Source organism: Phascolarctos cinereus, unplaced genomic scaffold, assembly GCF_003287225.1.
Source record: "Phascolarctos cinereus isolate Bilbo 61053 unplaced genomic scaffold, phaCin_HiC Scaffold_9;HRSCAF=440, whole genome shotgun sequence".
NCBI lineage: Eukaryota > Metazoa > Chordata > Mammalia > Diprotodontia > Phascolarctidae > Phascolarctos > Phascolarctos cinereus.
Window position 1 is genome coordinate 245,981,059 of NW_027556402.1, and position 26,817 is coordinate 246,007,875.

Below are 26,817 nucleotides of genomic sequence, written 5' to 3' on the forward strand. Positions count from 1 at the left end.
CTGTAAGGGACTCAAATTATACTGGGAAGAAATAATACATACACAGTTAAGTAAAAACAAAGTACTAAAGGAGACATTTGCACTTAAAATGGAAACAGGAAAGATATTCTATGGGAAATGACACTTAACAGGAGACTTGAATGGAGCTATGAATTCTAGGAGATCAACCTTCAGAGGGCTGTTAGTCTAAGCACTTGTGAAGGGTTATGTTGTAGAATGGAGATGGGAGATGTATTGACACTTAAAGAGAATCGGTTGGCCGGGTCGTCAGAAACATAGAGTATTTACTACATTTGACCTAAATAATGCAACTGGATGGGATGGATGGATAATGAATAAATGAGAAATTATTTAATAAGCACTTATTATATTGAAGAAGCCAAAATAAACAGTGGAAGCACAAATATAAAGAGTCATATAATTCTTGTCCTCAATAAACTCATGTTCTACTGGGGAAGACTACATAACAGGGAGAATTATGGCTAGGCAGAGATTTTTTTTTGAGCCAGGATGGTAAATTAAGTGATAGGGCAAATGATTGTAATGCTTTTGCCAGCAAGGTTAGTGTTATTGTGATTTCTGATCTCAGAGCTAGAGGGAATTCTCTAGGAATAAGGCAGAAAGGAAGATTACATACAAGGCAATATGGCATGAATATAGCTTTACGGAAGTGAGATTGGTGTGAATTGGATTAAAAGTGGCTAGACAACATGGGAAAATTTGAGAGTTTCAGTAAACTGTAAGGTCAAGATGACTTAGAAGGATGACATACAAATAAAACAAGTGAATCTATTCATAGAACCATAGAACTCAGGAAGAGGTTGCTATGTAATACATACACACATACACATCTATATGTATACTCATACATATATACATATATTATGCCTATGTGTATCATGTGTATGTGTATGTTGTATACTACATATATGTATATGTAGATATAACTCTATAGACATACATATGTGTATATCCACATAGATGTGTATATGCACATATAGATATTTACATCTATATATCTATATCTAATCTATATATACTGGAATTGAGCAATGGTAAAGTGAAGACCGTTATCCCAGAGAGATAACCTTTGTTAGCAAGGCCATGCAAAATGGGTCTGATTGGCATGCTATCCTTTTGTGGCACACATATGTTTGCATATCTACATAACTGAAAACTGCCCTAGCAGTCCCTCTTGGTGAATGTTTTAATAAGGAGGTAAGCCAAGACTTTACAGTTCTTCACCCAGTACTGGGGAGGGAGAGGACAACTCTTCAAGTAGGAAGACCCCTGCAGCTTGGGAAAATGGCTTTCAAATGTGGCTGATCCATCCCTCTCTGGCACTTCAGAACTGGACTGTTAGATAGTTTATGAACATTATGCTTCATTCTGGCTACAGCATTTTAGGGAGCTGTCAAATTGTATCACACCTAAGGGATGGAGAACTGGATGGAGAAATAACCAGAAACTATACCCTATCAGAAAACAGCAGAAAATAAGTTCTTGAAAAAAGGTGCTTTTCCTCCTATATTTTTAAAGCCGTAACAAATTGCCTAATACATAGTACATGCTACATTGATTTTTGGGAGGAATTGCAGTTAGTTGGTTGAAACAATTTGAGGAGAAAACAAACTTTTAGGGAACATTATCCTTGTAATCAAATACTTAAAGATATGATGACCCTTCGTCATCACACCTTTGATTTTACTTGAATAAAGAGAATAGATCTTTGAATAATGGGTCAATGTTACATAAAGATTAAAGGAAAAAAATAATAACTTTATGGATATGGGCTGCTTATAATGACAGGAATCAGAGTTTGTAAAGGGACTGGCAGTCTTCAGTCAGATGCTTTATTATCTGGAAATATTGTGGAGAGGGCATTCTCTTTATCTAAAGTGCTAAATTAAGCAACATTTGTGCACTCTGCCACCTCTCCAATTCTGTAATACTAACATGTTTCATTTAACTCTTAAAAAAGTTTTATGAAATGGGTATTGCAAGGATTAGTAACCTAAACACAAAAAAAGAGAGGACTATCAGAGGTGAAATGATTTGATCAAGGTGATCATCAAGTGGCTGTTCTGACAGTAGCAATTTAAGGATTTTTCCACCTCAACACAGCAGCCTTCACTTTTAACAAATCCAGGTACTTTGTCCATCCAAAGGAGGTCAACATAAATGTACCCTGAGATATAGCTCTACCATGAGTTATCTTGATACTTGTCGGCTTCTGCTTAGCTCTGTATGCTTGTATCCAGAGTGGGGAGATTGTACACTGAAGATTCTCATGAACAGATGCAATCTGAACAGCTAGCTCCAAAATATAATGCTCTAAGCCAATCAAATTATCCCTAATAAAAATAATCCTCCATACTCAGTGTGGTGTGAATGAATTAGAGAGAGAAGGAAAGTTGCTTGTAATACTGACTTTATTATTGATGTTATTATTAGGTTTTTTTTTTTTGCCTATCAGTTGAAACACATACTATTTATTTCATAATAGTCATACGGATCTATAGGTGACAGTGTATATAGATGGTTGGACTTGTCATCAGAAAGACATAAGTTTGAATCCTGCCACAGCCACTTATTAAGTGCCTGGCACTTAAACTCAGCCTCAATGTTCACATATGTTAAATAGAAATAATAATAGTCCCCACTTCACAGTGTCGTTGTGAGGAATAAATGAAATAGCACATGGAAAAGGCTTTGCTCTGCTTTAAACAGTATGACAGTTACTATTTTCTTGAATGTTTATGTTGAGGGCCAGAACTGGAAAGTCTAAATAGGGGATGAGGAATTCAGGTTAGAGTTTGACTCTTCCTTTTTCCTACCCGTAAGGGCTTAATTATTCAGATCATTTGACTCACCAACTTTCCACGAAGGTGTTAGACTACTCTGCCCCTTGAACCTCGATGGCAGGCAGGTGTGAACAATTCAGGATGCACATAAGGGCTGGGATTAGTTACATAAGAATGGTGAGAACGCCTCAGCGATGATTGTTAGCTTTCACTATATAATCCGGACCCTCAGAATAATAAATTGGCTCAGTGTTTCACTGACCCGCCTGACCCACGTCTCTTTATATACAACACTTAGTCGAGGGGACGTGTTTATGTAGGAACTGGGTCCATTTGACACACATCAATGAAGATATAAATTTTCTTTTGAACTTCCTAAGGAGACCCTGGGTAGGTAAAAAATGATCCAAAGAGATTGCTTTGGGATAGTAACCCAAGACTAAATCTGTTTACTATGAGTACACAATCTCTGGTGCTAGGCTACTTCTTACAAAGATATGGGGAATATATATTCATCGTGTGTGTGTGTGTGTGTGTGTGTGTGTGTGTGTGTGTGTGTGTATGTGTATGTTTGTGTGTTTTCCCTTCTTTGGGAAACTGCTCCAATGAACTTATTCAGTTTACCATGCAGCTGTCATCAATAACCACAACTCTTACCCCAAACAATATAATATTCCATTAATACAGTCCTTTGAAATTTAATTTCTAAATGTTTTAATCAGCTGTGCCTCAAAAAAAGTATGGAAAGATTATTATGAATCTTGTCTATGGACCTGCCTATCTTTCTTGCTGTCAGATTAAAAAACAAAACATAACAAAACAAAACAAAAAACAACTAACAAAACTCTGATTGGCACCAAGGAGAGTTTAAAGATCTTTAAAGATGTATTTTCTGTTCCAATCCTCACCTTATTAGATTTTCTTCTTTAGTGGGCATTTAGGAAGCAGATTTATACTGTAAACAATTAATAAATATTTGTTACATACTACTGTGGTGATCCAGGGATGCTGGGCACCCCAAAATTCAAGGGCAAAAGGTGAAAATCTGCCTCAAAGAATTCAACTCAAGACATCTTTCAGTCAGAGACAAAGTTTATTGTTTTGCCAATAGAAGTGGGTGGAGTTTTTAAGTACATTCACATTTTTGATGCTCATGTTGACAAGCAGGCTTGATTTTAAGAATCTGAACTATTTGTGATCTAATATAAGCCTGCCAGACTCTTAAGTTATGTGATCAATATAATGAGGTCAAAATAGACACATATATAGAAAGACAGTGGAATATTTGGATGTGGTCAAGGAGTGGCCAGTAGCTTGTAGTGACTGGGAGATAACAGAGACCTGGTCTAGATGGGATTAAGGAGTGGCTAAATAGCCTGGGGTGAGGCCAGGAAGAGGGCCACAATGAAAGGGAAGTTAAAAGGATTATGGACTGGGAAGGGCCAGGTGCCTCTGGCAAATGCCAAGAATCTGGGCCAAGTGGGAAAGTCCAGGACCTTTTAGGGATCTGTCATTATTATCCCATCACTACATGCCAGGAAATGTGTTAAATTGGGAGATAAAAGAAAAAAAAGTCAATCTCCATTTCCAAAGAACTTATTTTTGAATGGTAGAGATAGTATGAATAGCATGTGTGTATACATACATATTTTACACACATATATATGCAATGCAAGTGGAAGATAATGTCAGAAGGAAGGCACTAGTTGTGGATGAAGTAGAGATAAAAGCTTCTACAGAAAATGGAATTTGAGATTAGTCTTGAAGGAAGACAGGGAAACTTGTAGACAGACAGGTAGGCAGACCATCTGAAGTATGAAGGACAGCACATGAAAAAGCATGGAGATGATCAATGGAATGAATGGAACTAGAAGAATAATTTATACAATGTTGGAAACATTAAGACAAATTGACTTTTAAAGAATTTAGAACTTGGATTAATGTATTGATCAAGCACAAGACTGAAAGAGTGAAGATGAATCATTCTACTCACCTCCTGCCACAGAGAAGATCAACTTAAAGTGCAAAAAGAGACGTACTTGTTGGGGTATGGCCAATGTAATAACATATTTAATTGGACTATGAATAATTATGATAGGGGTTTATTTCATATATATATATATATATATATACACACACACACATACATATATATGTATGTATATATATTTTTCCTGTTTCAGTTGTATACATAAAAAACCACATTATATATGCATGTGAAAAATAAATAAAGAGACCTTTAGATTTGACAGTTAAGAGATCATTGATAACTGTATAGCAAGATCATTTTCAGTTAAATGATAATGTTGGAAGCAAGATTGCAAATGGTATAAAATCTAAGGGGAGAAGAGGAGAAAAAGCAGAGGCATCAAAATGTAGATAGCTTTCTCAAGAAGTGTATCCTCCAGGGGGAGGGCAGATATAGAATAAAATATTATAACCAGTGAGCATGGTCAGGACAAATAAGGTTTTGGGTTTTTTTTGTTTTAAGATGAGGGTGAAATAGGCACAATTATGAGCAGAAAAGAAGGAACAAATAGATTCAGAGTGAGATAGTGAATAGGTTAGAGTTGAGGGGAGAGGAGTAGGAAGATGAAGAAGAAAAAGTAGAAAAGAGGAGATGAGAGAAAGGAAGTGGAGAAAGAGAACAGGGTGCAGAAATTTCACTTGTGTCTGACTCTTAGTGAGCTCATTTGGGGTTTTCTTGGCAAATATATTGAAGTTGTTTGTCATTTCTCCAACTCATTTTCCAGATGAGGAAACTGAGCAAATAGAGTTAAGTGATTGGCCCAGGGTCACACAGCTAGGAAGTATCTGAGGTCATATTTGAACTCAGGTCTCCAGACACCAGGCCCAATGCTCTATTTACTGTACTACCTAGCTGCCCTAGAATAAAGAACGCTCTATAAATTGTTGATAAAGGAGAAAGCTTGAAATTTTAATCAGACTTATCCTTCAAGGTCCCATATAAAGAATTTTTGTTTTTCCTTACCTGGGAGTTAAGGGGTGGGAAGTAGAAGGGACTTTTCTCTTACTGTTGAATAGTAACAATAAATGATGAAGATGGGCACTGAAGGATTATGTGGAAAAAAAAAGTAATTTCTAGGCTAAGGAGCCACCTGTTGTTGTTCAAAAGGATCTAAAGAAATTGATTTTAAGGGGCCAAGACACACAATTGGGAATCCAGATTCACATCAAAAGGATGTGAGGCCTAATGCCCTCTAGCAATTGCTCAGGATGCTAATTAATTACTTAGGTGCTTTGGAACATAAAAGAACTTTACCACTTTTACTTGCTGTTATTACTTCCCCAGACCAATCCTTTATTTCTATAATATTCATTTTTCACAAGTACCACTAAAAAAAAAAGGAAAGTGGTGTGCTTTTTTTTTTTGAAAATGTGGACAAAAATCTTAAAGAGATTAGAAGAATTTTCTAGTCTTTGTGCATTAGCATTGATGGATTTTTAGGACCTTGAAAAAGGAGAATTGGTGGTGGTGGTGGGGGAATCCAGTGCATCACAGAAAGTGAGAGCTAGAAGATAACTCAGAGAGCTGGCATAATTATTAGAGTGCTGGGCGTGAATCCAGGAAGACCTGAGTCATTCAAATCTGGCTTCAGACACTTACTAACTGTGTGATCATGTTAAAATAGAATTTCTCTTTCTATGCATATACACATACACATCTATACATAAATATATACATATATGTATGCATATACATATACATATATACACACATATATGAAATATTGAATTCTTGGTAAATTGCCTTGCCATATGTGAATAATGTCTTTAGCTATTGCTCTGGTCTCTAGGAATTAGGATGTTTTCTGACCCTGCATTATAATTAGCTCTGGAACATCTCTGGAGATGTTGATTGTACTTGAAGGCCTGTGTGGAAAGTCTTTTTTCCCTAGAGCTAATTTAATTAAAACAGAAAATGTAATTTGTATGGTTCAATAACAAGCATAAGTCTACCTGTCTAATTATTATAAGAGTTGGATCTGGGCCTTCTTTAAATTTCTTTACTTTAATGGATTCTCTTCTACCATTCAAGGGCAAACAACTTCTTGAAAGACTCAGATGAGGGATAGGATTGAAGAAAATAGAAACTTACCAAGACCCATATAGCCTTTTATGACTCTTGTGGCTTAACGTAATCTTCCCTGCTTCAAGTGGCTTAAATTGGCTGGCTAGGATAGGGTCCTGAAGCACTGTACTCACTTAATCATTTGCTTCTACTTTCAGGTTAATTTAGTCCCAAAGATAAGGTATTAATGTCGAAGACTAAAGCAAAACCAAACAACTTGGCTCTCAAGACAGGAATACATTTCAGGTAATACATTTATGGCAGTATATGTGTAAAAGTAATTCACTGCTCAGATAATATCACATACTTTAAATTTATTTGGAAATAGTTTTATGATTTTTTTTCCCCTGATTAAGGTTTGAATCCAACCTGAGTAGTTCAGAACTGGCAAAGGCAAAATATTCACCCTCAAGAATTAACTACCATCAATAGGCCATTTTTTCCCCATTTTTATTCTGAGCATTTTTTATTCTACCATATAAAATAATGTATTTATTTTAATTTGAAAAATGGAAATGAAAATATGAGTCTTGAGCTATGATGTTTTATTTCACTTGGTATTAACTCTGAATATTTTTTTCTTGTTTGTTAAAATGACTATCTGTTCATCCTGGTTGCATTTATTTAAAAATAAGAATATATTTACAATAGGTTACAGAGGGATTTGTGTGATTACAGTTATTGATTTCTCCTTTATTTAATTCTAGAGCTATAGAAATTGCTAATACAATGGAATATTACTTTTTTCATATGATAAAATATGTATGTTTATGGGAAAACCAGAAACTTGTGAAATAGTGTGCGTTCAGTCATTTCAGTCACTTCTGACTCTTTGTGACCCTATTTTCGGTTTTCCTGGCAAGGATACTGGCGTGGTTTCCTATTTCATTCTCCAACTCATTTTGCACATGAAGAACTGAGTCAAACAGACTTGTCCACAGTCACAGAGCTAGTAATTGTCTGAAGCCAGATTAGAACTTTCACAAGTCTTCCTGATTCCAAAACCAGTACTCTATCCACTGAGCCACCTTGTAGCCCTATGAAATATTACATACCATATACAATATGCTAAAATAGAAACCAATTTTATTATTTTCTATTAGTGAATAGACATTGAATAATTCACTGAATATAGTGTTTTATTTTATATATTTTAATAGATTGAATAAATAAAATTATTCCTGAGACAAACTAATGTCATGAAAGATAAAGAGATAATTATTGAAATAGGAGCCCATATTTATTAAACAAATTCTTTATTCAGTAGGTTGAGAGAAATATTTTTGGATGTACAGAACTTACATAAAACACAAACTCCTAAAAGAGCACAGTCTACTAGGACAATAACATAGGAACATGCAAAGTTTTTTTGCATACTTTCTGGAGAAAGTGAAGACTATTGAAGAGCTGGAAGAGGATTTTTTGATATATATTTTAAATGAAAAAGTCAGACAATTGGTTACTTGATAAAATTGTAGTTCCTTAACTCTCATCTTAATGGAGACCTTTCTCCTTGGAAAAGCAGGTGGCAATAGTGGAACATTGGACAAAAGAACAAAACCGTCATCACCATTTCCTACTCAAAAGGTGAGTAAGAGGCATAAGTATTACATACTATGACGGCACAATAGTCTTGTCATTCTCTGTGATGCGTGTGATATTACTGAGCTAATTTTGTCCAGTAGTTTTGTCTGGAGTTCTTTTAATCAAATCCAGTTTTTGAGATTTCATTTAGATTTCCTTGACTGAACCACAATGACTTCTGAATAAATTTATGTGTATAGATGTATAGACATATATACATGTACATATATGTGTATCCACACAAATGTATATGTGTGTTAGTATTTGTTTGTGCTTATATGTGTAGGTTGTCCAGCTTTTGAAATACACATACATTCATGTATTACATGAATATATTATGGGTATTTTGAATCTCCTTATAAATATATGCTTGTATTATATGTACATACATATACAAGCATTTATTTGAAGGACTATAACAATTAATTAAGTTGTATATGTAGATATCTTGGATTTTTATTTGTGTGACAAATATAATACTCTCATTCATTAAATCATATTTTATGGAATATTGAAATAAATTTTGCATGGCTATTTTCATTTAAGCATTTTTAAATTGTAAAATATTGTGTAAGTGTTATAAGCATTATTGATTCCTATATTTCAAAAACGTTCTTTGTAGGTACTCCATTCACTAATGCAAATCACATGCCCTTTTATAACAGTAAAACATACTTGAGTAGGTATAATGTAAAATTTCCAACAATTTTACCTGTCATTATTAGATAATATACAACTAGTCAATCCCAAGTCTCACACTGTAAGCTTTTCTTGCTTTCTTGACTTACCAGTGCTCATATTCTGTGAGCATAGCCTTCACGTAGCCAGGGTCACCACTATACCATGTTGAGTATAGAATTTTCTTAGAGTTATTATTATTATTGTTGTCTTGATCAAATATCAGTCATGTTCTTACTAACAACTATTAGAGTAACTGCATTGTATACAAAATTATTCAGGAATAGATTCCAAAGGTATGTATGAATGACTTTCAAAAGTTCAGGAATATGCATGTGTTAGATGATGATGCAAAGAGATCAGAATATCTCTCATCCCTGTCATGGCTTGTACTGAAGGAGCAGATATCCCAGCTAGGGGGTTCCTTGGGCTTTCTTATGATTATTTCCTTGCCTACCACCCATAGATTAAGGGAAATTTATTTTTGGGGATATGACCTTTAACATTACAATCATCATTCTATGACCCAAGATTAAGTGACCCTGGCAAGTCATTTAATTCTGGTTGCCTAGCAAAATACATCCATATATACATATATATATATATATATATATACACACACATGTGTGTATATGCATATGCATGTATGTATATATTATATATACATACATGTATGTATGTGTGTGCATACACACACACTCACAACCCACCTCCTTGTCATGTCATAGTATAATATTGTCAAAACAATCTAATTCCTCTGCATAGTCAGCTGCTAGTCCCTTCTACATAAAATTAGCTTGTGTGTATTATTTAAATATTTTGTATATACTTATGTGTTCTCTCTTCCTGTAGAATGTAATCTTTTCAAGGGCAGATGCTATTTTATCCATCTTTGTGTCCCGCAAAATCTAGCATATCATTGTTTAATAAACACTTGTTGAAAGATTGATTTTTATGAATATATGTGAAGTAGACACTATAACGTATGTCTTCTTGACTGATTCATAGGTATATTTTCAAAAGGAATCTCTTAGTACAGTCAGAATGCTTGAAATCATCAGCAAGTACCTACATTTAGAAACATCTACGTGTCCTGAAGATAACTGAAATTTACAACTGAATTCAACATCTGTGTAAAGGTCAGATGGCAAATAGGAATGTGACTGAATTTGTTCTATTGGGTCTCACGAGGAACCCTGAGATGCAGAAAGTCATGTTTGCTATATGTTTAATCACTTATGTTATCACTGTCATGAGTAATATGCTCATTGTGATCACTATTGCCTCCAGCCAGACTCTGGTCTCACCAATGCACTTCTTTCTAGCATTCTTGTCTCTGATAGATGCTTTCTACCCATCATCAATGGTCCCCAAAATGCTTGTAGATATGCTCCGTGAGAAGAAAACCATCTCCTTCAATGCGTGCATGACCCAGCTTTTTCTAGAGCATTTTCTTGGGACTTCTGAGATTGTGCTCCTCATAGTAATGTCCTTTGACAGGTATGTGGCCATCTGCAGACCTCTGCACTATATGACAATAATGAACCACCGCCTTTGCTGTTTCCTCATTGGATTGACTTGGACAGTGAGCTTCCTGCATTCAATAGGACAGATTCTCACCATAGTCTGGCTTCCCTTCTGTGGCCCAATGTTATAGATCATTTTATATGTGACGTTATTCCCTTGATTCACTTGCCTGCACAGACACCTTCCTTATAGGTCTGCTGGTTGTTGCCAATGCAGGGTTAATTTCAATGATGAGTTTCATTGTTTTGATGTTCTCCTATGCCATTATCCTGCGTTCCCTGAAAAGTTACAGCTCTGCAGGGAGACGCAAGCTCTATCTACTTGTAGCTCCCACATTACTGTAGTCATTTTGTTCTTTGTCCCCTGTGTGTTCATGTATCTGCGACCAGTAACTACATTCTCCACTGATAAAATTATAACTGTGTCCTACACTCTTGTCACTCCCTTGTTAAACCCAATTATCTACACAAGTAAGGAATGAAGAGGTAAAAAATGCCATCAAGAAGTTATGGAGTAAAAAAATTGGCTTCAGATTCTAAATGATTCTAACTATCAAGAACTGTGCTAATTTTTATCAATATTCTTGAAAGGTTTCAAGGTTCCTTTAGAAAAAAAAATAAATGCATTTAAGATCTGAGGCTTTTCCCAAAATGACTATACATGCTTTGTAAGCTTCTACCATCATTTTATATGGCAAATTCAAGTTTTTGTTTTCCAATTGCTAATAGGGCCAAATGGAAACATGTACTGGGAAGATGCTGATCCATTAACAAATGGTCACATGTTTTGACAACCATGCACCATGTAAATATAAATTATTATTATTTAAATCAAGTACCTATTCAACTGTATTTGTTTTGTAAGTCAGTCAAATAAATCATACGTTTTACTAGATAAAAAGCACTATGAAGACGGAAATGCTTTTCTTTTTCATTTTGCCTTGTAACATACTTTGCAAATTTCAGGCACACATATATGCACAAAGTTTATTTTATCTTTATATTGAATGACGTTCGTAAACCACTTGATGCTTGGGCTGTAGATAATTTTATTTCTGGTAAACTGACCCAGAATTCAAGAACATTGTGGATGTCAAAATGCCAAGTATAACTCCAAGAGAATGCAAATAATTTGTGAGGACGCAACATTGCTAATGTGTAAACCTAGGATTCTTAAAACATTTTCCATCATAGACCCCATTTGGCAGTATGGTGATGACTATGTTTCCTTCTCTGAGCAATATTTAATGCATACATACAAAATTTAAGGAAATAATTAGACTTAGACATTGGTGAAAATAGATAATCATATTTGCTTTCCTTTCCAAGATCACATCCCACTAGAAATCTATCCACAAACCTCATTAGGAGGGCTTGGGAATCCTAGATTAAGAGCATTGCTGGACTTCCTCTTGAGAACTGACTTCAGACACTATGAACTTTTTTTGACAACCTAATTTTTTTTTTAATCTACATCTCTTAAGGGATGTCACTCTGTGTGTGCCTGTGTGTGTGTGTGTGTGCGCGCGCAGCATCTTTGCATAAGCATACACATGACACACTATTTTCTGTATACCTATGTCTTTGGAAATAGCTGAAAGTCAGCTGGAATCAAGTGTCATGTTAGAATGGAGGAATCCACCTTGAGTAGGCTTTTATTCATTACAATGACATGTGATTCTGTAGAGAGAAGATCATTTAATGTGAAGACATTAATCAATATATTGCTCTTACTTGTAAAATATTCTCTCCTGTGATGCAGCTTGTGACTATAAATAATGGATCTAGAGAAATAACATGTATCTTCACTTGTAAGATTTGATGAAGAATTGGCTGAGAGGGTATTAATAGGATAATCACAAATTAAAAACCATTCATAGGCAATTGAATACAAACTACCTCACTGTCTTCAGCAGCAGCAATGTCAGTTCTTGGTTCTAAGATATTCGTGAGCCTTTTTTTTTTTTTAACATGGATCATTTTAACCAGGGTAGGAGATGATCAGGATACACTTTGTTTTTTTTTTTTTTTCTTTTTTTTAATTTATTTTTAATTTTCAAAATTCACTTTCACAAGATTTTGAGTTCCAAAATTTCTCCCCTTCTCAACCCTCTCCCCACCCCAAGATGGCATATATTGTGTATACCCCATACCCTAATCAGGCCTCCCTTCTATCTCTCCCCTCCTTCTCTTACTCTCTTCCCCTTCAATTTTCCTGTAGAGCAGAATAGATTTCTATACCCCATTTCCCGTGTATCTTATTTCCCAGTTGCATGTGGAAACAATTTTTTTTTAACTTTTGTTTTTAAAACTTTGAGTTCCAAATTTTCTCCCTTCCTTCCTCCACACCCAGCCTTGTTGAAAAGGCAAGCACTTTGATACAGATTAAACATGTGTAGTCATGCAAAACACTTTCATAGTAGTCATGTTGTGAAAAGCTAAGTATATTTCCCTTCATCCTATCCTGCCCCACATTTATTCTATTCTCTCTTTGGACCCTGTCCCTCCTTAGAAGTGTTTGCTTTTGATTACACCCTCCTGCAACCTGCCCTCCCTTCTGTTATCTTCCTGCTCTGTTGTCCTCTTCCCCACCTATTTTCCTGTAGGGTAAGATAGATTTCTATACCCAATTGAGTATGTATGTTATTCTCTTCTTCAGCCAAATCCAATGAGGATAAGATTCACTAATTCCCACTCACCTTCCCCCTTTTCCCTTCCACTGTAAAAGCCTTTTCTTGTCTGTTTTATGTGAGAAAATTTACCCATTCTACCTCTCTGTATATCCTCTTTCATCCCTTAATTTTATTCTTGAGATAACACCTTTTCATCTTCAACTCATCCTGTGCCCTCTATCTATCTATCTATCTATCTATCTATCTATCTATCTATCTATCTATCTATCCATACATACATACATATAATTTTTCCCTCCAACTACTCTAATACTGACAAAGGACTCATGAGTTACAAATATCATTTCCATGCAGAATGTAAACAGTCCAACCTTAATAGTCTTTATGATTTCTCTTTCCTGTCTACCTCTTCATTTTTCTCTTGAATCTTGTATCTGAAAATCAAGTCTTCTATTCGGTTCTGGTCTTAATCAAGAATGCTTGCTTGTTCCTCTATTTCACTGAATGTACATGTTTTTCCCCTGAAGGATTATGCTCAGTTTTGCTGGGTAGGTGATTCTTGGTTGTAATCCTCCAGAATATTATATTCCAAGTCCTATGGTCCCTTAATGTAGAAGCTGCTAAATCTTGTATTATCTTGATTATGTTTCCACAGTACTTGAATTGTTTCTTTCTGACTGCTTGCAATATTTTCTCCTTGACCTGGGAACTCTGGAATTTGGGTACAATATTCCTAGGAGTTTTCCTTTGGGGATCTCTTTCAGGAGGGGATCAATGGATTCTTTCCATTTCTATTTTGCCCTCAGGTTCTAAAATATCAGGGCAGTTTTCCTTGATCATTTCTTGAAAGATGATGTCTAAGCTCTTTTTATTTTTGATCGAGGCTTTCAGATAGTGCAATATTTTTTAATTCTCTCTCCTGGATCTATTTTCCAGGTCATTTGTTTTTCCAATTAGATATTTAACATTGTTTTCTATTTTTTAAAAATTCTTTTGGATTTGTTTTACAGTGTCTTGATTTCTCATAAAGTCACTAGCTTCCAATTGCTCCATTCTAATTTTTAAGGAACTATTTTCTTCAGTGAGCTTTTGGACTTCTTTTTCCATTTGGCCAATTTTGCTTTTGAAGGCATTCTTCTCCTCATTTGCTCTTTGGACCTCTTTTGCCATTTGGATTAGGTTATTTTTTAAGGTGTTATTTTCTTCAGTATTTTTTTGGGTCTCCTTTAGCAAGCTGTTGACTTATTTTTCATGATTTTCTTGCATCATTCTCAGTCTTTCCTCTACTTCTCTTACTTCCTTCTCAAAATCCTTTTTGAGCTCTTCCATGCCTGGGATGAAATCATATTTTTCTTGGAGGTTTTGGATATAGGAGGCTTGACTTTGTTGTCTTCTGATTGTAAATTTTGAACTTCTTTGTCATCAAAGTCAGATTCTATGGTCTGGCACATTTTATGATGCTTGGTCATGATCATAGCCAATTACTTGAGTTATAACTCTTTTTAAGGTAGAGGACTGCTTTCCTTGTGGAGAATGTAGTGTCCCAAGCTTTGGGGGTTTTGTGCAGCTGTTTTCAGAGGTACTTCTAGGGACTTGTAAATTTGTAGTTCTTCCAAGGTGTTATGAAAAAAGGGCGAGGTGTTTACTCCTTTCCTGGACTGTGCTCTGGTCTATGAGTGATCACAAGCCTTTTTTCTGCCTTGGAAATGTGAGGAAGTTCTTTCTCCACTGCCGCTATAAGCTCTGCTATGTCAGCACTCCTCCTCACCTCAGGACCACCACCCAGAATTGTGACCTAGATCCAAGCAAGAGCAAAGCAAGAGAATCCTGCACCAGCAGAGAGATCCCTGCAATCCCCCTCAGATAAGCCACTCAATTCCCCCTCAGTCTGCTTGCAGGAAGCTCAGGAGGCAGCCACTTCCCTGTGCCTAGCTCAGGGACTGAAGATGAGAACACCATGCTTCTCTCTCTAACAGTACACACAGACTTCTCCAATTTACCTTCTAAGTTGTCTTTGGTGTTCATGGGTTGAAAAGTCTGGAAACTGTCACAGCTGCCCCTGATTCAGTCCCCCAAAGACTGCTTCAAGGTTGCTGAGGGCTGCCTGCCCACACCAAACTGTGCTCCTCTCCCCGCTCAGCATGATGTACTTTTCTGACCAACCATCCAGGTTGCCTTAGGATGGGAATATGTTTCAATCTGTCTTTTTGTGGGTTCTGCTGCTTTAGTGTTTGTTTAGAGCCATCTTTTATGGGTATTTGAAGGGGTTTGGGGGAGAGCTCAAGCAAGTCATTGCTTTTACTCTGCCATTTTGGCTTTACCCCTCCTGAGCAGTGCTTCTTAAACTGCAGGTTGTGACCCCACATGGGGTCACGTAACTGAATGTGGGGGTATGAAAAATTTGGTAAGATTAAAAGTTTTCTGAATGTGCAATGACCAAATATTAATTCAAAATCAAATGTATAATGATTCCGAGGTGTTTCTGGCAGTGCTTGCCCATGTTGCATCACCCAATCTCACTGCAGCCTTGGTTCTGAACCCACAAAATGTAGACTTTGTACTGCACATGCCATCACACCAAACAACACCAAAGAATGCTGCCAGAAACCCCTTTGCTCAGATTCGACATTGTATGTAATGAATTGCAATGTTTTTACTGTACATGCAAAATCATTAAGTAAATTTTAGCTTGGGATTAGGATAGAATTTCCACAATTCCTGAAATGGCCCTAGACATACTTTTGCCATTTTGTACTATGTATTTATGCAAATCAGCATTCTAAGCATTGATGATTATAAAATCAAAATATCAATCCACTCTGAAAAACACTGAAGATGCTCTATGTCCTGCATTATCAAGTATTCCACCGAGACTTAATTCTTTAAGTAAGAACAAACAAGTACATTCCTCTCATTAGCATGCAAATTTGCTTTTGCCTGTAATAAATGGTATAATTATATAGATAGTAAAGAATTCTTTTAAGTCAATTTGTCAGATCTGTGGAGAGGGGGAAAATTCATAACCAAACAAGAGATAGAGAACATTATGAAATGTAGAATAGATCATTTTGATCATACAAAATTGAAAAGCTTTTTCAAAAACAAAACCAATGCAACCAAGATTAGAAAGAAAGCAGAAAGCTGGGAAGCAATCTTTACAGCAAGTGTCTTTGATAAAGGCTTAATTTCTCAATATATAGAGAACTGAGTCAAATTAATGAGAATACAAACTATTCCCTAACTGATAAAGGGTCAAATGATATGAACAGGCATTTTTCAGAGGAAAAAATTACAGCTATTTATAGGCATATGAAGAAGTGTTCTAAATCACTTTTGATTAGAGAAATGCAGATTAAAACAACCCTGAGATACCACCTCACACCTATTAGATTGGCAAATAAGACAAAAAATGAAAATGATAAATACTGGAGAGGATTTGGGAAAATCAGGACACTGAGGTACTGTTAATAGACTTGTTAACTGATCCAACCATTTTGAAGAGCAATTTGGAACTATGCCCAAAGGGCAACCAAGCTCTGCATACCCTTTGATCCAGTAATACCTTACTGAGTTTCCCCATTGCCTATTTTGACTCCTCTAACTTATTTTTTTCCTTTTGTATTGCTATAGCAGGAATTTCTACAATGATGTTGAATAATAGTAGTGATAATAGATACCCTTCCTCCACCCCTGATCTTATTGGAAAGGTCTTTCATCTATCCCTCTTATATATTATGTTTGTTCTTGCTTTCAGACAGATACTAGTTATCTTTTGGGGAAAGGTTCTATTGCTTCCTGTACTTTCTAAATGTTCTTAATACAAATGATCATTATATTTTGTCAAAAACTTTTTCTGCATATTTTGATATAATCATATAATTTTATTGTTTTTGTTATTGATATCATCAGTAATGCTTATAATTTATATATACGTACAAAGATATACATATATCCACATACATACATATATACATACATATCCACATCCATATACACAATATACATTTTCACATCTACATACAAAAATATATGTGTGTGTGTGTATATATATATATATATATATATATACACACACACACATGCATGCATACATACATACTTACATACAAACTTACATACATACAACTTTAAACAGTTCTGCATTCCTGGTATAAATTTCACCTGGTCGTGATAGTCTTTGAAAGAGATTGCTGTAATTTCCTTGCTCATATTCCATACGCATTTTTATATTAGTACTCATTAAAATAGGTCCATAGTTTTCTTTCTCTGGTTTTGTTTTCTCATATTTTGTCATAAAACTAATTTAGAAAGATTCCCTCTTTACTTCTTACTTTCAAGTAGCCTATATAACATTGGAAATAATTGATCCTTAGTAGATTCATTTGCAAATACATCTGATTATGAAGATTTCTCTCTTAGGGAGCTTATTGATAGCTTCTTAATTTTATTTTCTGAGATAGGCTTATTTCTGTATTCTATTTCCTCTTCTGTTAATTTGGGAACTTTATACACATACATACATACATACATACATACATACATACATACATACATATATATGCATATCTATATATATAATAATTTACAAATATATTAAAATTTAGAAATATGTGTGTATATGTATATTTGTAAATTTTAATCCATTTCATTTAAATTATCAGTTTCACTGACATATAATTGGGCAAAATAACTCATAATTTTTATTTCATCTTTAGTGGCTGAACATTTACTTTTTCACTTTCGATCTTGGTAAGTAGGTTTTCTTCTTTCTTTTTAATTAAATTAACCAATGATTTAGCTATTTTATTTGTTTATAAAAGTAGTACTTTTTTTTGTTTTGTTGTTAAGTTGTTTTTCATCATGCTTGACTCTTCATGACACCTTCTTAATGGGGTTTTCATGACAAAGATAGTGAAGTGGTTTATCATTTCTTTCCCAAGGGTTCTCATTGTACAATTGAGGAAACTGAGGCAAAGAGATGTTAAATAAGTAGTGAAGGGTCACATAGCTTGTACATATTTGAAGTTGGATTGGAACTCAGGTCATCCTGATACCTAACCCTAACTCTAGTACTCTATTCACTGTGAGATCTAACCCTGTTAAAACCAGCTCCTAGTTTTTTTTTATTAGTTAAATTTCACATGACTTTCAATTTTATTCTTCTCTCCATTGATTTTTAGGATTTCCATTTTGATGTTTAATTGTTTTTTATTTGTTCTTTTGCTTGTTTTTTTTTAGTTGCATGCTGAATTCATTTATCTGTTCTTTCTCCCTTTTGTAGTTGTATGAGTATATATAACTCACACATATACATATATATGGAAACATACACACAGATACATGTATATACATATATACACATTTACATGTACACATATATATGTATATATATATATATATATATGCATGCATATTTTTTTCCCCAAATAAACCACTTAAAGCCTCTTAATATTTCTATCTCTGTAAATTAAACAATAATTCTTCTTGAAATGTCTCTACCATTTTCTTCATTGGACACATTCTTTTTCCCTTGACTCTACTATTAAGGTTATTCACTGAGACACCTCCAGAGACATAGAACTGAAGGACTATATGGACTGTCCTTGTTCCCTGGGCAGATTCCTGAAAGGATTTAATTAGAAGAGAAAGAGCTTTAAGAACACAGTAATAAAATGACTCACAGATAGAGGATGGTGGTTTTTTTTTAATTGAATATGGATAAAATGCTTTGCTGTTGACAAAAATGTATGGGTTATCAGTAAGTTCATGAACTCATACATAAGAAAGTATAATTGTTTAAAAAAAATACTGATATGTGAGAATTAGAGGAAAAAATTGGAAATAATTAAACCCATGTACACTTTTTTTTTAAACTGAAATGAGTTACCATGGACTTTTCTGTCTCTTTGATCACAACAAGGCAAATAGTAGTAAACAATGTTTTCATTGCTCTAAGCATCTGTGTTTCAGCTCAAAGTAAAGCATATCAGAATCCAGGACTTGGAACATTAGACTCCATGGAGAGGTAATATATTTATAAAAGTCATTCACGTTTCTGATTCTATTCCAAACTATGTTTTGCCTTAAGATTAAAAAGTAGATGCTAACCTAAGCTGAATGAGTTTTTATCACTCTATTCAGTGAGATATGGGAGTCATGTTATAAAAATAAAGAAATCAATCCCCACCAAAAAGCCCTGGTGGTCATCTTCTCATATGGCAAATTTTTAATCTCTTTCAGTAGTTGTGATTATAAATGTATAAATTAGATGATTCAGATGATTATTTTAAGATGCAAAGTACATGGGACACTTTACAGAATTATCTATTCTGAAGTGGCACCTTTACAAAGGAACTAGAAAAATACAAAGATCAAGTGTAGAAAAATATTCAGAAAATGGCATATGCTATTGATTTCAGAATAGTGGTTTAGCAATACGGTTTTGGCTATGAATAAGAGACAACTGTAAATTACAAAAAAATTCATGATCTCTTTCACTTCTTCCCTTTCCATTGAAATGTCTGATGACCATGAGATGATGATGATGATAATAATCTTAATAGCAATAATAATAATAATAATTTTATGACATTTATTAGGTTCTATGTGATAGTTCTATATTATCTCTTAAAAAACTACATTTATTTAGTACACTTTCAATCTTAAGATTGGTTAAATTTATATTTGAAAAAGCATCAATAATAGTTTAAAGTGATATCTTTTTGATATCAATTGCATTGTAATACACCTATTAAGGATTAAAAAAAATTCTTATTATAACAATGGAACAAATCTCAATTGATTGAATGAAACAAGATACCACCAGTATTTAACTCTTTAGTTATAGAGGTTGCCGGCAGCTGGCATGGTGTAAGACAGAGCAGTGAAAGAAAAATAGGAAAGGGGAAATGGAGAAAGAAAAGTTGGGCTAGGCAAGTCTGAGATTAATGCTCAAGACTAGTTTATTTCAGGAGTTTTCCGATTATATACCCATAGCAAAGCAGCTTTGTACCATGAGAAATGATCTACAAGCACTAATTAATAACATACACAAACTAAGCAGCTAAAGATCCTCATTTTCTCATGAGAAAGTAGCTTTAATCCCAAAATTCCTATCTATTGTTTCCCTGCGCAATTCTTAGTATTATCTACCCGAGTCAGCCACCTGGCCACAAGGTTGGCCATAAGTGAGACTTTAGAATCAACAAACTATAACAAGTGGAATTGGGGCAAGAGTCATGAGACCATTTATCCTGAGGCAAGCCTCTATACATACTGACCCTTTAAGTCTATAAGGACTTAGAGATTTTCCATAAAGATGGCTCCCTATAAGAGGTCATCCAAATGACCCTCAGCTTATAGGAAAGCTCCTAACTGCATAAAAATTTCAATTCTTTTTATGCATGTGATCAGAGTACCTTGAATCATGGTCTTATATTTCTGTGCATTTGCCTCTTTTCCACTGGAATCACAACCAATTATCTTTTATTTTTATGAGAACAAATTTGATTCTGGAAATGGAAGTGTCTTAGAAATTTTAGAAAAGCATTTATACCTCACTTTAAAAGATTGTGTTTCTAAAAAGAAACTAAAATGCTCATGCCATTGGAAATGGGGAAATTCATTGCCAGGGAGACATCCAAGAGTTCTCCAGTAAAAGATACTTTATAACAAAAATATTCATTAAAGTACTTTTTGTGCATGGTGAAAGTGAAGAAAAAGTACATATCTATTTATTGAGGAATACTTAAATATGACAGACAATCTGCACTATTAGAAAATTTGACTATCTGGAATTTAGAGAAATATTTTTTTTTTGTTAACCGAAGCAGATTAAAGTAACCAGAACATGGAGAACAATCTCCACATTAATGACAACAAAATAAACAGAAAGAACAATTTAACAAAAGACCTGAATATAATATAGTGCTCAAACTTGTCACAGAAAACACCTAAGAAAGTGTGCCTTCTTCATTTTATTACAAAGAATAGAAACTATGAGTAAGGCACAGTTTATATACTGTCAGATATAGGTAGTAACATATTGAGAAATGAACATTTCATAAAAAGTGGGCCAAGTAAAAGTTTATGTTTCATAATTATCTTTATAGATAAAGATCTCACTGCTGCAATTACAGAACAACCAACTTTTGTATGAGATTAAAATTTAAAAACAGAACCACAAAAGCTCTGTGAAGCAGGTAATGTTCCAGTATTATGACCAGTATTCTGGCAAACAAAATGATGCACATAAAGATTAAGCAGGTTCTTCCTCAAAATGGCCAGATGTCAGAACTGAACTCAAGGCTCTCATAACTACAAGTCTGGTGCTGTATCCCATAAACACTTTGTCTGCTTTCCCCTCAACCCCACCCCTCAACACACACACACATGGAAATCAGGAACAATGTTACTGAGTTTGTCCTCCTAGGGCTTACTCAGAATCTGAGGTACAAAAACCACTATTTTCTGTATTCTTACTTATCCACATTTTTACCTATAGTAGGCAACATTCTTATTATCATAACTATCATTGGAAGTAAGAGGTTGAGGTCCCCTATGTACTTCTTTCTTGCCTTCTTGTCTTTTATGGATGTGCTCTATTCCACCGCCATTGTCCCTAAAATGACCCTAGACATGCTCTATGAAAGGGTAACAATTTCTTTCTGAGCTTACATGGGGCAGCTCTTCTTGGAACACCTATTTGGTAGGGCTGAAGATTTCCTCCTTGTTTTTATGGCCTATGATCACTTTGTAGCTATCTGTAAACACTTATATTATTTAGTCATAATGAGATGGCATGTATGTGTTCTGCTCTTGGTGTCATCCTGGATTGGAGGTTTTATACATTCATTGGTTTAGCTGCTTTTTATTGTTAGTCTCCCATTTTGTGGACCCAATGTAATTGATCACTTCATTTTTGACATGTACCCTTTGTTGGAAGCTTCCTGTACAGATACCTATATAATTGGGATCTCGGTGGTGGCCAACGGGGGAGTAATGTGCACAATTACCTTTTTGCTATTGCTTATCTCCTATGGGGTCATTCTACAGTCTTTGAAAACTCAACGTCTGAAAAGTCGACAAAAAGCCCTTTCTACTTGCATCTCCCACATCACAGTTGTTGTCTTCTTCTTTGTCCCTTGTATTTTCATGTATGTTAGGCCTGTCTGTACTTTCCCCATTGATAAATTGCTATCTTTTATACTATCATCACTCCTATGCTGAACCCTTTGATCTATATCCTGAGAAACACAGAGGTGAAAAATGTCATGAGGAAGCTTTGGAATAGAAAAATGTTGTCCAAATGTAAGGTAATGGATGCCCTGGCCAACCAAGGATGTTTCACAAAATAAATGATGGAAGATTGTTAAGATTTTACAGTTGATCAATATGCGATATTGCTGTTACTGTGTAAAAGCTTCTACTCATTTCATCTTGCATCAGTTCATATAAGTTGTCCCAGGTTTTTCTGAAACTCCTCTCCTTCTTATTTCTTTTAGCACAATAATATTCACTTGAAATCATATACCATATCTTATTCAGTAATTCAATTTACAATCCTTTGTTGCCACAAAAATAACTGCTATAAGTTTTTTTGTAAATGTAGAGTCCCCATCTTTGATCTCTTTGTAGGTCAAAGGGAAGGAACTATTTTATATTCTTTTGCATATGGTTCCAAATTGTTCTCCAGAATGATGCAACCATTTCACCACTCCACCAAGAATTCATTAATGTGCATATTTTCCCACATTGTATCTATTTTTGTCAGTTTTCTTTCCTGTTATTCAAGTTAATCTGAGAGGTGGTGCCTCAGATTTGCTTAAATTTGCATTTCCCTAAAGAACTCCGGAAAAAAAATCTAAAGACACAAATGGATGAATTTAGCAACATTAATCTAAAGATGAGATGAGTTAAAATATCTATCCATGATCACACGCAATTTGTTTCATAAAATCACAGTGTATTTTAAATGTTGTCTAAGATTTTTTTCTAGTTATAAATTCTATGAAGCATTACTTAACCTATTTGTCTCAGAATCAATTTGCCAGAGAAAATCTGCTGAACACAATTGCTGTGCTGTCGTATAATTTCCCTCCAACAATCTCTCTCACCCTGTGTCTCTGGAGAAAGAATCAAGGCAAAGATGCCCCTACTATATACTTACTCCTTCTAATATGCCAGGGGTAAAAGATTTATAAAACAATGCCTGGCTTTTGAAAATCTATGTTTATTTGATAAAACAATTTCCAAATATATGTAAATTTTTTAACATTTATTTTTAAAATTTTGGTTTCCAAATTCTTTCCCTTCCTCCTGTCCCTCCCCTACCCATTGACAAGGTAAGCAATATAATATCAATTATTCATGTGAAATCACACAAAACAAGTTTCCATATTAGCCGTGAGGCAAAATAAAAATATGCATACACCAAAAAACCCAAGAAAGATGAATTAATTTAAAAAATGTGCTTAAATCTGTGCTGAGTTTATCAATTCTCTTTCTGTAGGTAGAGAGTATTTTTTTTCATGAATCCTTTGAAACTGCCTCAAATCATTGTCTTGATCAGAATATCTAACTCACAGATGATCATCCTTACAATATGGAACTAACTCTCTACAATGTTCTTCAGGGTCTGCTCACTTCACTTTACATAACATCATATCTTCCCACATTTTTTCTGAAAACATCCTGCTCATCATTTCTTTTAGCACATTAGTATTTCATCATAATCATCCACTAAACCTTGTTTAACCATTCCCCAATTGGTGGACATTTTCCTCAATTTCCAATCTTTAGCATGACAAAAAAAGAGCTAATTTAAACATTTCTGAATACGTCAAGTTCTTATCCCTTTTCCACTTCTTTGTGATAGACAGTGAGTAGTGTTTTTGCCAGGTCAAATGGTATGCACACTTTGATACCCTTTGTGTGTAGTACCAAATTGTTCTCAGAATGGTCAGACCAGTTCACAACTCCACCAACAATGTGTTAGTGTCACATTTTTTCCATATCAGCTCCAGAGTTTCTTATTTCTCTTTTCTGCCATGATAGCCAGACTGATTGGTGAAGTTGTTTTACCCTGCATATAACTAATTATTAATTTCTATTATTTTTATATAACTATTGGTAGCTATGATTTCTTCTTTTTTCCACATCGCCTCCATGAATTCTTATTTTCCTTTCTGTCATGTTAGCCAGTCTGATTGGTATAAAGTGGTATTTTAGAGTTGTTTTAACATGCATAACTCTAATAATTTATGATTTCTATCATTTTTACTTGACTCTTGGTAGTTATGATAACCTTTCTGAAAGTAGCCTTTCAGACCTGTCACCTGAAAATTGTTCATATCCTTTGACCATTTATCAACTGGGCAATGATTCATATTTTTTAAATAAATTAAGCTAAGTTCCCTATATCTTAAAAAATGTAGCCTTAGAGAAATTTGCTATAATTCCCCTCCCCCAAATGGGTTTTCCTTCCAAGTTTGACTGTGTTAGTTTGTTATTGGAATTTTTCTTAATTTAATGTAATTAAATTTTCTTAGTTTAATGTAACCAAAATTATTCATTTTTTTCCTCTGACCCTCTCTTTCTCTTCATTGGTCATAAACTTTCCCCTAATCCTTAGATCTGAGAAGTACATTGTTTCATGCTTTCACAAGTTGTTATGCTATCATCCTTTATAGCTAAATCATTTACTTATTTCGAACTTATCTTTGCAAAGAGTGTAAGATGTCAATCTATGCCTACTTTCTCCTAAATTACTTTTTAGTTTTCCAAAAGAAAGTCAAATAGTGAATATTTCCTCCAAAATTTGGATCTTTGTGTTTATCAAACACTAGATTACTGTAGTCATTTACTGCTGTGTATTGTGTACCTAATCTACTTGACTGATCTACCATTCCATTTTGAACAAAGATTAACTTATTTTCATGTTTAACATTTTCTAATATATTTTGAAATTTGGTAGTGCTAGATTGCCTTCCTTAAATTTTTTTTCATTAATTCATTTGAGATTCTTCTCCTTTTGTTCTTCCAGGAAAAAAATGCTATTGTTTTTTTTCTAGCTCTAAAAAATAATTCCTTAATTGTCAATGGGTATGGCACTAAGTAAGTAAATTAACTTAAATAGTGATGTCACTTTTTTATTATTTTGACTCAGCCTACATATGAGCCACTAATATTTCTGCAGTTGTGTAAATATATCTTATCTGTATGAAAAATGTTTTGTAATTGCACTCAAATATTGCTTGAGATTGTCTTAGTAGATAGACACACAAATATTTAATACTGTCTGCAGTTACTTTAAATGTCTCTTTTATATTTTCCTGTTGAGTTTTGTTTTATATATATGTATGTATGTGTGTGTGTGTGTATGTAGAAAGACATGATATTACAGTTTTATATTTTCCATCTTTGTTATAGTTTTTCATTTTAAAAAAATTGATTTTCTAGGGCACTCTAACTATATTCATCTGCAAAGAGTGATGGTTTGGTTTCTCATTACTTATTTTTATTTCTTCAACTTATCTTTTTCTTATCTTATTGTTATAGCCTACACTTCTAGCATAATGCAGAATAACACCTGAATTTAAAAGGACTGGAGAAAATAACATGTCAAAAAACAGAAAAGAGGTAGCTAGGTGGTGCAGTGGATAGAGCTCTGGCCTTGGAGTCAGGAGGACCTGAATTCAAATCCAGCCTCAGAAACTTGACATTTACTATCTATGTGACCCTGGGCAAGTCACTTAGCCTTGATGGCCTCACCAAAAAGAAAAATAAACAGACTAGGACAAATGTTAAAAGAGATACAAAAATCCAATGAAGAGAAGAATGCCTTGAAAAGCTGAACTGGTCAAATGGAAAAAGAGGCACAAAAATTCACTAAATAAAAGAATTCAGTAAAAAGTAAAATTGGCCTAATGGATATGGAAGTACAAAAGCTCACTATAGAAAATAATTCTATAAAAATTAAAATTGAACAAGTGGAAGCTAATGACTCTATGAAACATCAAAAACAATAAAACAAAACCAAAAGAATGAAAAAATATGTTGGAAAATGCGAAATATCTCATTGAAAAAACTTATGTGAAATATAGATCAAGGAGAGATCATTTCAGAAATACAAGGTTATGTGAAAACCATGATGAAAAGAGAGAGAATCGTCCTCACAATTCCAAGACAGAAAAGAGTTCTTGTGGTTACTCATAGACCAGAGCATAGGCAAGGAAAAAAATAAACACCTCACCCTTAATTATAGCACCTAGGAAGAACTGCAAATTTACAGGTCCCTAGAATTATCTCTGAAAATAGCTGCACAAAACCCCCAAAGCTTGAGACAGTATATTCTCCCCACTGGAAGCAGACCCCTATTTTAAAAAGAGTTTATAACTCAAGTAATTGGCTGGGGTCACGAACAAGCAGCACAAAAAACAGTCCATCCATAGAGTCTTACTTTTATGGAAAAAGATCAAACATACAACCAGAAGAGAACA

General features: G+C 34.4%; 2 pseudogenes; both read left to right on the forward strand.

The window, feature by feature from the left end:
* The first annotated feature begins 10,303 nt into the window (after nucleotides 1-10,303).
* On the forward strand, nucleotides 10,304-11,225 carry LOC110199507 (olfactory receptor 4C12-like; annotated as a pseudogene).
* A 10,484-nt stretch (nucleotides 11,226-21,709) lies between these two features.
* On the forward strand, nucleotides 21,710-22,674 carry LOC110199508 (putative olfactory receptor 4A4; annotated as a pseudogene).
* Nucleotides 22,675-26,817: the final 4,143 nt, after the last annotated feature.